Genomic DNA, 10,366 nt, shown 5'->3' on the forward strand with positions numbered 1-10,366 from the left:
GGGAAGGCCTGAGGTCCCCTTTAAAGTTCTCCCTGATATCAGCCTCGCTGGCCCCCTGGGAGGGCATCCAGAAATGGCCCTAGAGTCTGGGAGGAAGCAGGGGGAATTCTGTTGGGGGGAGCAGGAGTCCCGTAGCCCCATTTCAGCTTGGTGGAAGGCACTGACATGAAGCTTATCAGTTCCCCATGCCGGCAAAAGCCTCTGGCTCCCAGAACCTGATTTTAGTTTATTTTAAAAACTAAAAGTAGTTTTAAAAAACTAAAATGACATTAGAACGGAACAGGTTACATGGACTCTCAGACAAAAGGAAATGAGGCAAATTAAATAAATTTACCGCAAGGTTTGCAGGTTCAGAAACTTTGAGGGAAGCTCAGGTAAAAAGGATAATTTTTTTTGGTGTAAGGACACCCATCATTTTTTTGTACTGATTCTGAAATAGTATCACACAGACACTTCTGAAGTCCAAACTGTCTTCTGGTAGTATGCAGTATCCTCTACTTTTGATCTCTAGGAGACTTCTCTACCTTCTAAAAGAACTGTGAATATTAGGTCGAAATTTTTCTCCTTGCCTCTTACTTTATTCTGCCTTCCTCAAACAAAATCGAGTATATATTCACTACACGTTAACCACCACAACCACCATCACACCCTAAATTTAGCCATCACCAAGAGTTTTCTCACCTTCAAGCTCTGAAATTCTTTCAATTTTTTTCCTTTCAGTTAGTTCTATTTGAATGAATCTGCTTTCCACTCTTTAAATCTCAAAGAGGTAACTGAGATACAGGATTTTTAATATAAACTATATGTGATTGATTACTAAGATCAGACAAATTTGGAAATCCTTGACATAGTCCTTGAAAGATTAATATGCAGAATCTTAGATATTTGTATTAAAGGTCTTGGCTCTACCACTTGTAACTCTATAATCATGATTATTTCCTTGAGCTGCAGAAGTCTCACTCTGGAATTTATGAATACATGTTACTTGCTGTAGTATCGTTGAGATGAATGAGAAAACATCTGATCCAAAGATGATAAGCGAAAGCAGGTCTAATCTGATTATCATAATCATTATAATTATTTTCTTCATCTTCTTCCTTATGTAATATCATCATCCATATTACCTGCTTAGAAAGTTTTTAGTGTGATTCTATTTGAAAAATTGGCTCAATAGCATTCAGAAGTTCATGGATCCTAAGTTCTACCTACTTTTTAAAATTTTAAATATTCAGCAAATACACCTTTAAGTGATTTGTACCATCTTTTATTTAAGAAGTACAAAGTACTTTACAGAAAACTGAGTGTGATGGGGAGATAGAGAAGGTAAATTGACCCTCCTAAAACCACACAGCAAATTTAGGAACAGAATATGCAATGCCCATCCCAGCCCACTACCTGAACTCAAACACCAACACACCTTCCCAATTCGGTCTCACGATCACTTATTTATCACTCTCTTGAAGATAAGACACAACAAATGTACCAGCCAAAGAGAGAAAAACAAAAAACCTTTTATGGACCCACAAAATGCTCAGAAGCCACCTCCACTCTTACCAGAGTTGAAAAGTTGATAAGGTAAGGAGAGTGAACTTGCCCCAACAACCCCCAAGTTACTTTGATTGTATCGCTCCTTTTCTTGAAACACTTCAGTACACTCTAGTTGACTCTCAAGATTTAAATTTCTTATCACGAGCTTTAAATTCCACCTCTCTTATGTATCTAACCACTCTTATACCTTGCTTCATTCATTTTATCTTATCTTGTGGTACAATATTCATTTTAACAAAGGAAATCCCCACAATTCAGTTGAACAAAGCCCAACATTCCTACCAGATTAGAAGAAAAGAAGGAAAATATGCTAAACATAAAGAGGGAGAGTGAGGATAGTTGCATTCTCCACTGGTCCAATCACATTTGATAAAATATGTCTCAATATGAAGAACTCTCTCAGAGGGGGGTAGAAAAGCAGATGAGCATCAAGAGAAGAGTCCAATTTGAAAGAGAAAGACCCATGAATTTGCCTCCCAAGTGCTTCTTTGATATACTAAGAGGATTATCCTTCAAAAAATTCAGTCATGTAAATGAAGTCAAAATGATTTCAGAGATGCAAAATCAGCACACGAAAATTTTTGTAGTGTTTTAAGAAAGCAAATAACTTTTTCATTCAGGAAGAAAATCACATAATAAATTGAGCCAACCAATACTGAAATGTACTATCTAGAGTGTGTGATCTAGCTTTGATCAAATTTTTAAATGATTTTGTAAAAGTAAAGAATATTCACAAAGTTAATTTAGGTCATTATTGATAGAGAACAAAGCTTTGAAATGCATAGCCTTTTAATCCACACATTTGGGGCTTGACTCTTCTTTTTTTGTTTTATTTTTATTGAGGTACAGTGATTTACAATACTGTTAATTATGATTTTATGCATACTACACAAATATGATTTAAAACTGTTGTCCTCAGTTTCTTCGTGATAATGTGTACCTATTTGATAGCATCATATTGAACGGGATTCAATGAATGACTATATAAAAAGAAATAAGAACAGAAGACGCATGCAGCAAGTTCTACATTAGTATGTTTTTAGCATTTTATTGCCTTTTTCATCCAGTGACTATAGGAGCCACCATTGTAGATCCCTTGTATACATTGCCAACACTCCAAATTGTTTTTCCAAAGAACACATAAGATCACTACAAGTGATTTATTGTACACAATGACAGCCACTCCTGCTCCACATTGAGATCATGAGGAAGGAAAATAGGGGCATTAGAGACAATAAGTGCTTTAGTAGCCCCTTGAAAATGCAAAGGAATCTGGGTTCTTTTTTCTCATGGCCTTCAACCAAGGGAGACAGCAACTACTAGAAACAGGGTCATAAATCAGCCAAATAAAGAAGAAAAAAGTCATTATGATGATATAGAAAATATCATTCAAAATGGTTTCTAGCCTATGGATATCACTCATGAGCACTGAGGCCACTGAATACAAATAAATGGACCTGAGCACCAGAAGTTGAAATAAATAAATAAACAAACAAACAAACTCTAGGGCAGGGGTGGCGAACACTCGGCTCTTGAGCCGCATTGGGCTCCCGGCCAAAATGAATGTGGCTCTTTGCCTCTTCTCATTATTTTGTATACTGTGGCTCTTTGCCAAGTTTAGATTTTGTTCTGCTGCTTCTGAGGAGGGACCTCTGAGAAGAGTTGTCCGGCTGCGTCCTCCCATCTCCCATCCCTCAGAAACAACTGCACGGGCCAGCGAGTGGGTGGGACCCGGGTGTCACATGTTGGGTCACATCTGGCCATTAGTTCTTAGTGTGGAGGACACAACACACCCTCACCATCACTGCAGGATTTTTACCCTCACTCAAAATGGCAAAATGCAATATGTGTTTAATATATTATTGTTAAAATTAGATGCTTTTGTGTGAGTGTTTATTTGTTTTGGCAGGTCACTGCATGGTGTGGCTCTCTGACTCTCACAGTTTAAAATTTTAAAATTTTGGCTCTTTGTATCGAACTTGTTCGCCACCCCTGCTGTAGGGAAAACAGGCCAGACAACATGATTTCAGATTTTTTTCACTAACATAGCTTGTTATCCCTGAAGCTTTGCTTTGATGCTATTGTCATTTTTATTTTTATTATTGTTATTTTGGGGACCACACCTAGCAGTTTTCAGTGACCATGAGGAATTAGGAATGAAACCCAGCGCTCCAGTTCCTTAATTCATCATACCAATCTATGTCTACTGTTTTTTCTTACGTATCAAGTTATCTTTGGATCATACAGATCTGCTCATATTTACCTACTTTTAAAATTATCCTGGGACCCCAACACTTATACTACTGTATACAAATATCCTAACAGAGATTTTATTTTAAAATATAAGAGGAATATTCTGTGGTTTTGAACCTATTTAAACCTATTTAAACATCACAAATTACAATTGTTCAGAATACAGTACTTTGGGGCATTCAATGTTCCAATGCCAGGCAGAGGAGGAGGTCGGAGTTCCCCTCGATGCCGGGGAGGGGGGGGGGGGGGCTCCGGGACTTCTGCTCAGGACTGGGAAGATGAGTCTTTGGAAGCAAACCCCCAGTGACTTCTTAAAGCAAATCATCGGTCAACCAGTTGTGGTCAAGTTAAATTCTGGAGTGGATTATCGAGGGGTCCTGGCTTGCCAGGATGGCTACGTGAACATCACCCTGGAGCAGAAAAGAAGAGTATGTAAACAGCCAGCTCAAGAACAAATACGGGGATGCCTTCATCCGAGGGAACAATGTGTTGTACATAAGCACACAGAAGAGAAGGATGTAAATGCTCTGGGTGGCGGTGCTCAACTTTCTAGGATTGATTTTTTTTATCAGTTGTTTTGCTTTTGTGACACTATCTGTCCCATTTTCCTAAGAGTTGATTTCTTACCAATGCGACAAAGACAAATGTGTAAATGTGTGATTTGATTGTCTCAAGAGTCCTTTAGTGTTGAGTCTTGGTTGTTCTCATTTACCTCGATCAGTACAGAAAGAATTAAAGACTACATGTTTTTTTTTTTTTTTAAAAAAAAGTTCCAATGCCAATTTCACCACCTGTGTGACCTTCCCTCCACCATTGTCCCAAGTTTCCCACCAACCTCCAGGCCTTCCCTGTTAGCAGGCACAAAATAACTTATTTTATAAAGTTTATTACAAAAAAAATGGCTAGTATAATTATCAAAAAATACTTCACTAAAAGTAAATTTTTGAAAGTTGTCATATCCCACAATAGGGTCATTAAAGTCATTGTCTGAGGATTTACTAGTTGTTTATTGCTAGTTGAGCCTCTGTGTTGTTGTTTTTATTTATTGAACTTGGTTGTCTTCTATCCTACTTTACAGTCTAATTTGGTGTGCTCCTACCAGGCTATTAGTATCATGGAATTTGGAGTATCATATGTTTGTGTGGCTATGTGCGCCAGGAACTTCATGATCGGTAGAAATGGATCAATAAGTTCCTGTGGGTTGGCTTGGCTTGCATTTCTTCTGAGATTAGTGGTGAAGTGGTGAGGCTGAGCCCCTTTAAAGTGTTGTTTTTTAAAAAATGATTATTTGCATTTTTACAGAAGAATGGTGGTTCGAATCCCGGCATCCCGTATGGTCCCCTGAGCCTGCCAGGAGTGATTTCTGAGTGTAGAGCCAGGAGTAACCCCTGAGCACTGCTGAGTGTGAACTAAAAACCAAATAAATAAATAAACAAATAAATAAAAATGATTATTTGCTTTTCATGACTAATTCACTCAAGTATGAGGTTTTTTTTGAGAAAAGGGATTGTGATTTATTTATCAACTATTCCTAGCATTTAGCCTCATTTCTGATTCAGCAATCTGTCAATATTTTTGTTGAATTAGTAAAGTAATGGTGAAAGAAATGAGTCTAAACAGATGCAGGAGCCTATTAGCCCACACAATTACATCCCTGGATCAATTCAGGATCTACAGGTACTTTTCCTAGTTTTGTTTTTCATCTACCTGAGCCTAGGTTGTGTCTGGCAACCTTATATTTATTTAATAACACTTCAGTAAAAGAAGCATACCACACCCCCTTCAACAGAGAAATACTTCATCTAACTCGGGAGCACCCTTTATACCTCTGTAAATATTCAAATTTATCTTCTCAAGCTCAGTAGAATTGACACTTTTTTGCCTCAGGCATATGGTCTTTGTCCTTTTTTTTATGTTTATTTGTGTTTGTGTTTGTCCTGTCTTTTCCATTACGTTTTCAGTCCCTACCTATATGCTGACTTGTAATTTAACACAGCATACAAGATGTACATGGATGACTGACTGCTATATTAATGAATAATGTTTGATCATTTTATTGACATGTCTTTCTACTCATAGACTTATTACTTCTGGGTTTAGCCTAATTTCTTTCAGTTCCTGGTCTGCAGGGCCATGTTGATTTGCATTATGGTTGTATTAAAGCTTTTGAATGCTATCCATGTGCAAGGTGCTATTAAGAACTAAATAAAATGTCTTGCCCTAGCGATTTGTTTTCTTTCAACTTGGCAGATTTGTGTGACCACTGTGTTTCCAGGAGCAGAAATTGTCAAGACTCTTGTAATGCACCTCTTTGTTTGGGCAGTTGCACGCCTGGTGGCTTTGAGAATAGAAGTCGTTTGGAGACTAGCATTTGTAGACACAACTGCCGCTGAAAGGAAACTGTATACATGGACTATTTCACTGGGAACAGGAAGCAAAAGGATCCACTATTGTTCTCCATTAAAAGACATAAAGTAAACCTAGTGTTTTAATTTGATCCGGAACATGATGCAGCATTTGCTCTAAATTTGAGCAGAAGTGTATCTATATTATCCACATCAGTGCAATTCTGATTCCAATCAGTGTTTGTGATCACCCCCTAAGGTACCCCATACAGAAAGGAGCTGGCCCTTGCTTCACTGAACTTCCAAGATGGCTTTGGGCAAACAGCGCTGGCCACAGCATCAAATCTTCAGGTCCTTGTGACACTCCCGAGTGTCGTAAGCGCAGGCAATCCAACAATGTAAAAGCCACAGACTGTTACAATCCAGAAAAACCAGAGACTTAGGATACTTCTTTGAAACTTGGATATGTTCCACTGCAGTTTAGCAAAAGTTGGAGACCAAGAGGGCACATTTGTTCCTCTCCTGCCAGCAAAATATGGCCCCTCAGTGCTTTTGTTCACAGCTATGTTCTATCTACTGAGGGATGGAGCATTAGGCATTTGCCACTTTTGCTACACTAAATCTTCTGATTTAACTGAATGTGCCAGATCTCTTACCACATTAAAAGACTGAATTCAGCTGCCTGTCTCTTTCTAGAACATTTGTCTAATATATAATTCTAGAGTAGTCAGCTCCAAAAGCAGACAAGAAATACAAGCCTGCCTTAAAAGCAGAGTAACAGATTAGAAAACCTCCACTTAATCAAATGGTCTGTTCATTTACTTGTCGAAAATATCTTAGCTGTGGCATTTCACTAAGACCTCTAAAAAAACTGGCTTCAAAAATAAGAAAAATCATATATTTTAGAATATTTAGAAAAGGTAAATTCCAAAAGAAATTTCCCCACCCAAATTAACTGTAGATGAAATAAGAAGGAAAGGGAAACATTTGTTGAACCAAAAAGAAAACAATGGAAACGAAAAAATAAAATGAAGAGAAAAGGATGAATTACATAATCATGAAATGTTCACAGTTATGTAACCAGAAAAATCTTTACATTCTTGCTGATTTTGTAAACAAAAATATCTCCCATCATTTCCACTTTCACTAATTTGATTACTAACAAAGAGCAATGTTTATCCATGTGTTTAGCAACCAACTCATATTCTCCTTTGCAAATTGTTTATTAATGAATAATGCTTACTTATCTAATACATATTTATTATCAATATCTCTGCGCTCTATATTTAGTAAAAGATCATTCTATTCATTATGCCTGGGAAATCACCACTTAATGAGTTTGTCATAGATATATAGATTTATTTTTACCAATGTATATACAATGATTTGATCCTGTTCCATTTTTATATTCATCAGTAAGACAAGGGAAATGTTTTGAAAATTAAGATTCCAGATTGTTCAACCATGTTGTAGTAAATATTTCATAAATGGCAACAAAATGAGAAAACAGCAAGTGGAGTCAGCATCTGGGAAACTAGCAGTCTCAACACACAAAAAATGGTAAGTCACAAGAAAATGAAGTTAGTTAGGAAAAGCCTAGTATTGGTAGAAGCCTCTGGTTGGCAATTTGAAAGATCTAGGAGAGATTTTCAATATTTAGACATGGCAGAAAACTGATATCATTACTGGACAGCCTTATTCTGATGGTCAGTCTTAAAGCAAACAATGAATATAGAATCCCTGAAAAATGCTTATTATAGTCAGTGCTGAGTCATTTTGAGGGGTTGGGATCATGCTTAGAAGTGTACAGGGCTTTCTCTTGTCTCTTTACTCAGGGGTTATTCTTGGCAGATTTGGGGGACCAGATAACAGGCTGGTAATCAAACCCAGGATGGTTGAGTTGAAGGAAATTGTCCTATCTGCTGTATTCCCTTTTCCTTCCCTTAGTCACACCTTGAAATCTTATTTTAAGCACTCTGGCCTTTATTTAAAACATATTTTTACTCTTTATTCTGTGCCAGACTTTGGGATAGATTTTTCGTATATCTTACTCCATAACACAACCAAAGTCTCTTGGTGGTTAGGGTCAGAGAGATAATATAGTGGGTAGGGGATACTTGCCTTGCACATAGCTGACCTACATTCAATCCTCAGCTCAAAGGACATGTGGTCATTTGAACACCACCAGGAACAATCCCTAGCTTAGAGCTATGAGTACATCCTGATATAGCACCAAAACAAGTCTCTGGGTGAAAGTAATATCTGATAGGAGTGAAATGGAAAAGAAAAAAACATAAAACATTAATGAGTGACACAAATGGCCACCAATGACAAGAACATAATGCAGTGACAAAGTTAACACATGAACATATACCTACTCTATAAATATACACACACACAATGGTATGTATTTTTCGTCATATGAAAATATGTTGTGGGAGGAAAAACTAAGAAAGAAATACATTTTTCCTAGTGAAGAAATGAGAAACAAAATATGCTTCCAGATAATTCAAAAGGTTTTCTTGTTTATTTGAGAATCCTCGAGGTATAGAAATATAGTATATTAAATATATAATTCATTTAAAAATAGCCGCAAAAATGTAAAGGTTAAATATTTCTCCTCCTGGGCAAGAGAAATAGTAGTGAAACAAAGTATTTGCCTTGCATGCAGCTGATCCTGTTTGCTTCTCAAGCACTGACAGAAGTGATCACATAGCACAGAGTCAGAATTAACTCTTGATCACAATTAGGTGTGCTCTCATACCCCCAATGTTTCTTCTATGATATTATTTTAAAAAGAGATGATACTTTTTTATCTGGAATTAACGTCCCAAGTTTTCAAGAAAAGAACAGTTTGAAAATGTCTGCCAGCTTACGGCTCTATTTGCCTCTCACTTTCTCCTATTTTTTTCTTGCTTTTCCTTTATTCTTTTGAACAATTATTTCAAAAACTCCCTTAACCAAAAAAAATCACTTTGAATATCATGTTGAAGAGGGAGTATGGAGACTTCTCTTCTGACCTGTATAGGTTCCAGAATTTTTATTTCATTTTCAGTTACTTTGATTCTATTCACATATTCTGCTTTAATAATTTCTCAAAAGATCCTTTAACTTGGAATTCTATAGAGACAACCAGTAATTAACTGAAAAGTAATGAAGAAGTCACACTGTGAAATCTTTAAACCTGAAGCAGATATACTTATTACCTACTTTCTTCCCTTATATGTGTATATTATTAGATGTGACTAATGTATAAAGATATAGGATTGAGGGACTTCCTTCCCCACCTTCCTAATAAGTGGCACATTTGATCCTTCCTATGAGTTTCCTAGCTTTGAGTGAGTGGCAAGGTACAGCAGGATAAAGTGAACATATCTTTTAGTTTCACTTAAAAATCATAAGAATTGATAGTACCCTAGAAAAGTCAAATAGTAATGCTGTTACTTCCATTTTAATAATAAGCAAACTAAGTTTTTTGGTCCACACTCGGCGGCACTCAAGGGTTACTCCTGACTTTGCACTCAGAAATCACTCCTCGCTAGGGGAACCATATGGAATGCCAGGCATCGAAAACTGCATCTGTCCTGGCTCAGCCGCATGCAAGGCAAACTTACCCTACCGCTGTGCTACCACTCTGGCCCCTATTTTTCTTTTTAAAGTTTTTTATTGGAGCAAAGGTGGCATGGTATCAATTGAGTTAGTGTTCATGGTTTTGAGGTGCAATATTACCACACCTTTACCATCACCAATATGCCTAAGATCCTCCATCACTGTTCTTATGCCACTTCCAATCTATCCCTTCTTCTTTCCACTCCCATCCACCATTTCTTGCCATCTCAATTTAATAATTCAAGGTCAAAGAACAAGGCTAACTTTATAATGGCCAAAGAATCCAGAATAAAAATTCCTTTTTGTTAATTAATTATTTATAATTCAACAGAATGTTTTAGAGAGGAGCATGACATGGAGAAAGCTTCACAGAAGCAAATAGATCATCAGTTCAGGACTCAGAGTACAGCAGGTAGGGGAGGTCCTTGCCTTGCATGCAGCAGAGCCAGTTTTTATTATCAGCGTCCCTGTGCTCTCCTGAGTAAAATCGAGAGAAGCAATCCCTGAGCACTGGATGTTGGCCCCTATTTTTCTAAAGTGATGCAATGTAAGGAACCTTCTGATGCAATTCTCAATGCTCTAGAAGAAAAGTAATGGATTGAATACCAATT

General features: G+C 37.2%; 1 pseudogene; it reads left to right on the plus strand.

Annotated features, from left to right (window-relative positions):
• Positions 1 to 4,079: 4,079 nt before the first annotated feature.
• Positions 4,080 to 4,513, plus strand: LOC126003406 (U6 snRNA-associated Sm-like protein LSm6; annotated as a pseudogene).
• The last annotated feature ends 5,853 nt before the right edge of the window (positions 4,514 to 10,366 follow it).

The sequence above is a fragment of the Suncus etruscus genome, chromosome 3 (assembly GCF_024139225.1).
Source record: "Suncus etruscus isolate mSunEtr1 chromosome 3, mSunEtr1.pri.cur, whole genome shotgun sequence".
Classification (NCBI taxonomy): domain Eukaryota; kingdom Metazoa; phylum Chordata; class Mammalia; order Eulipotyphla; family Soricidae; genus Suncus; species Suncus etruscus.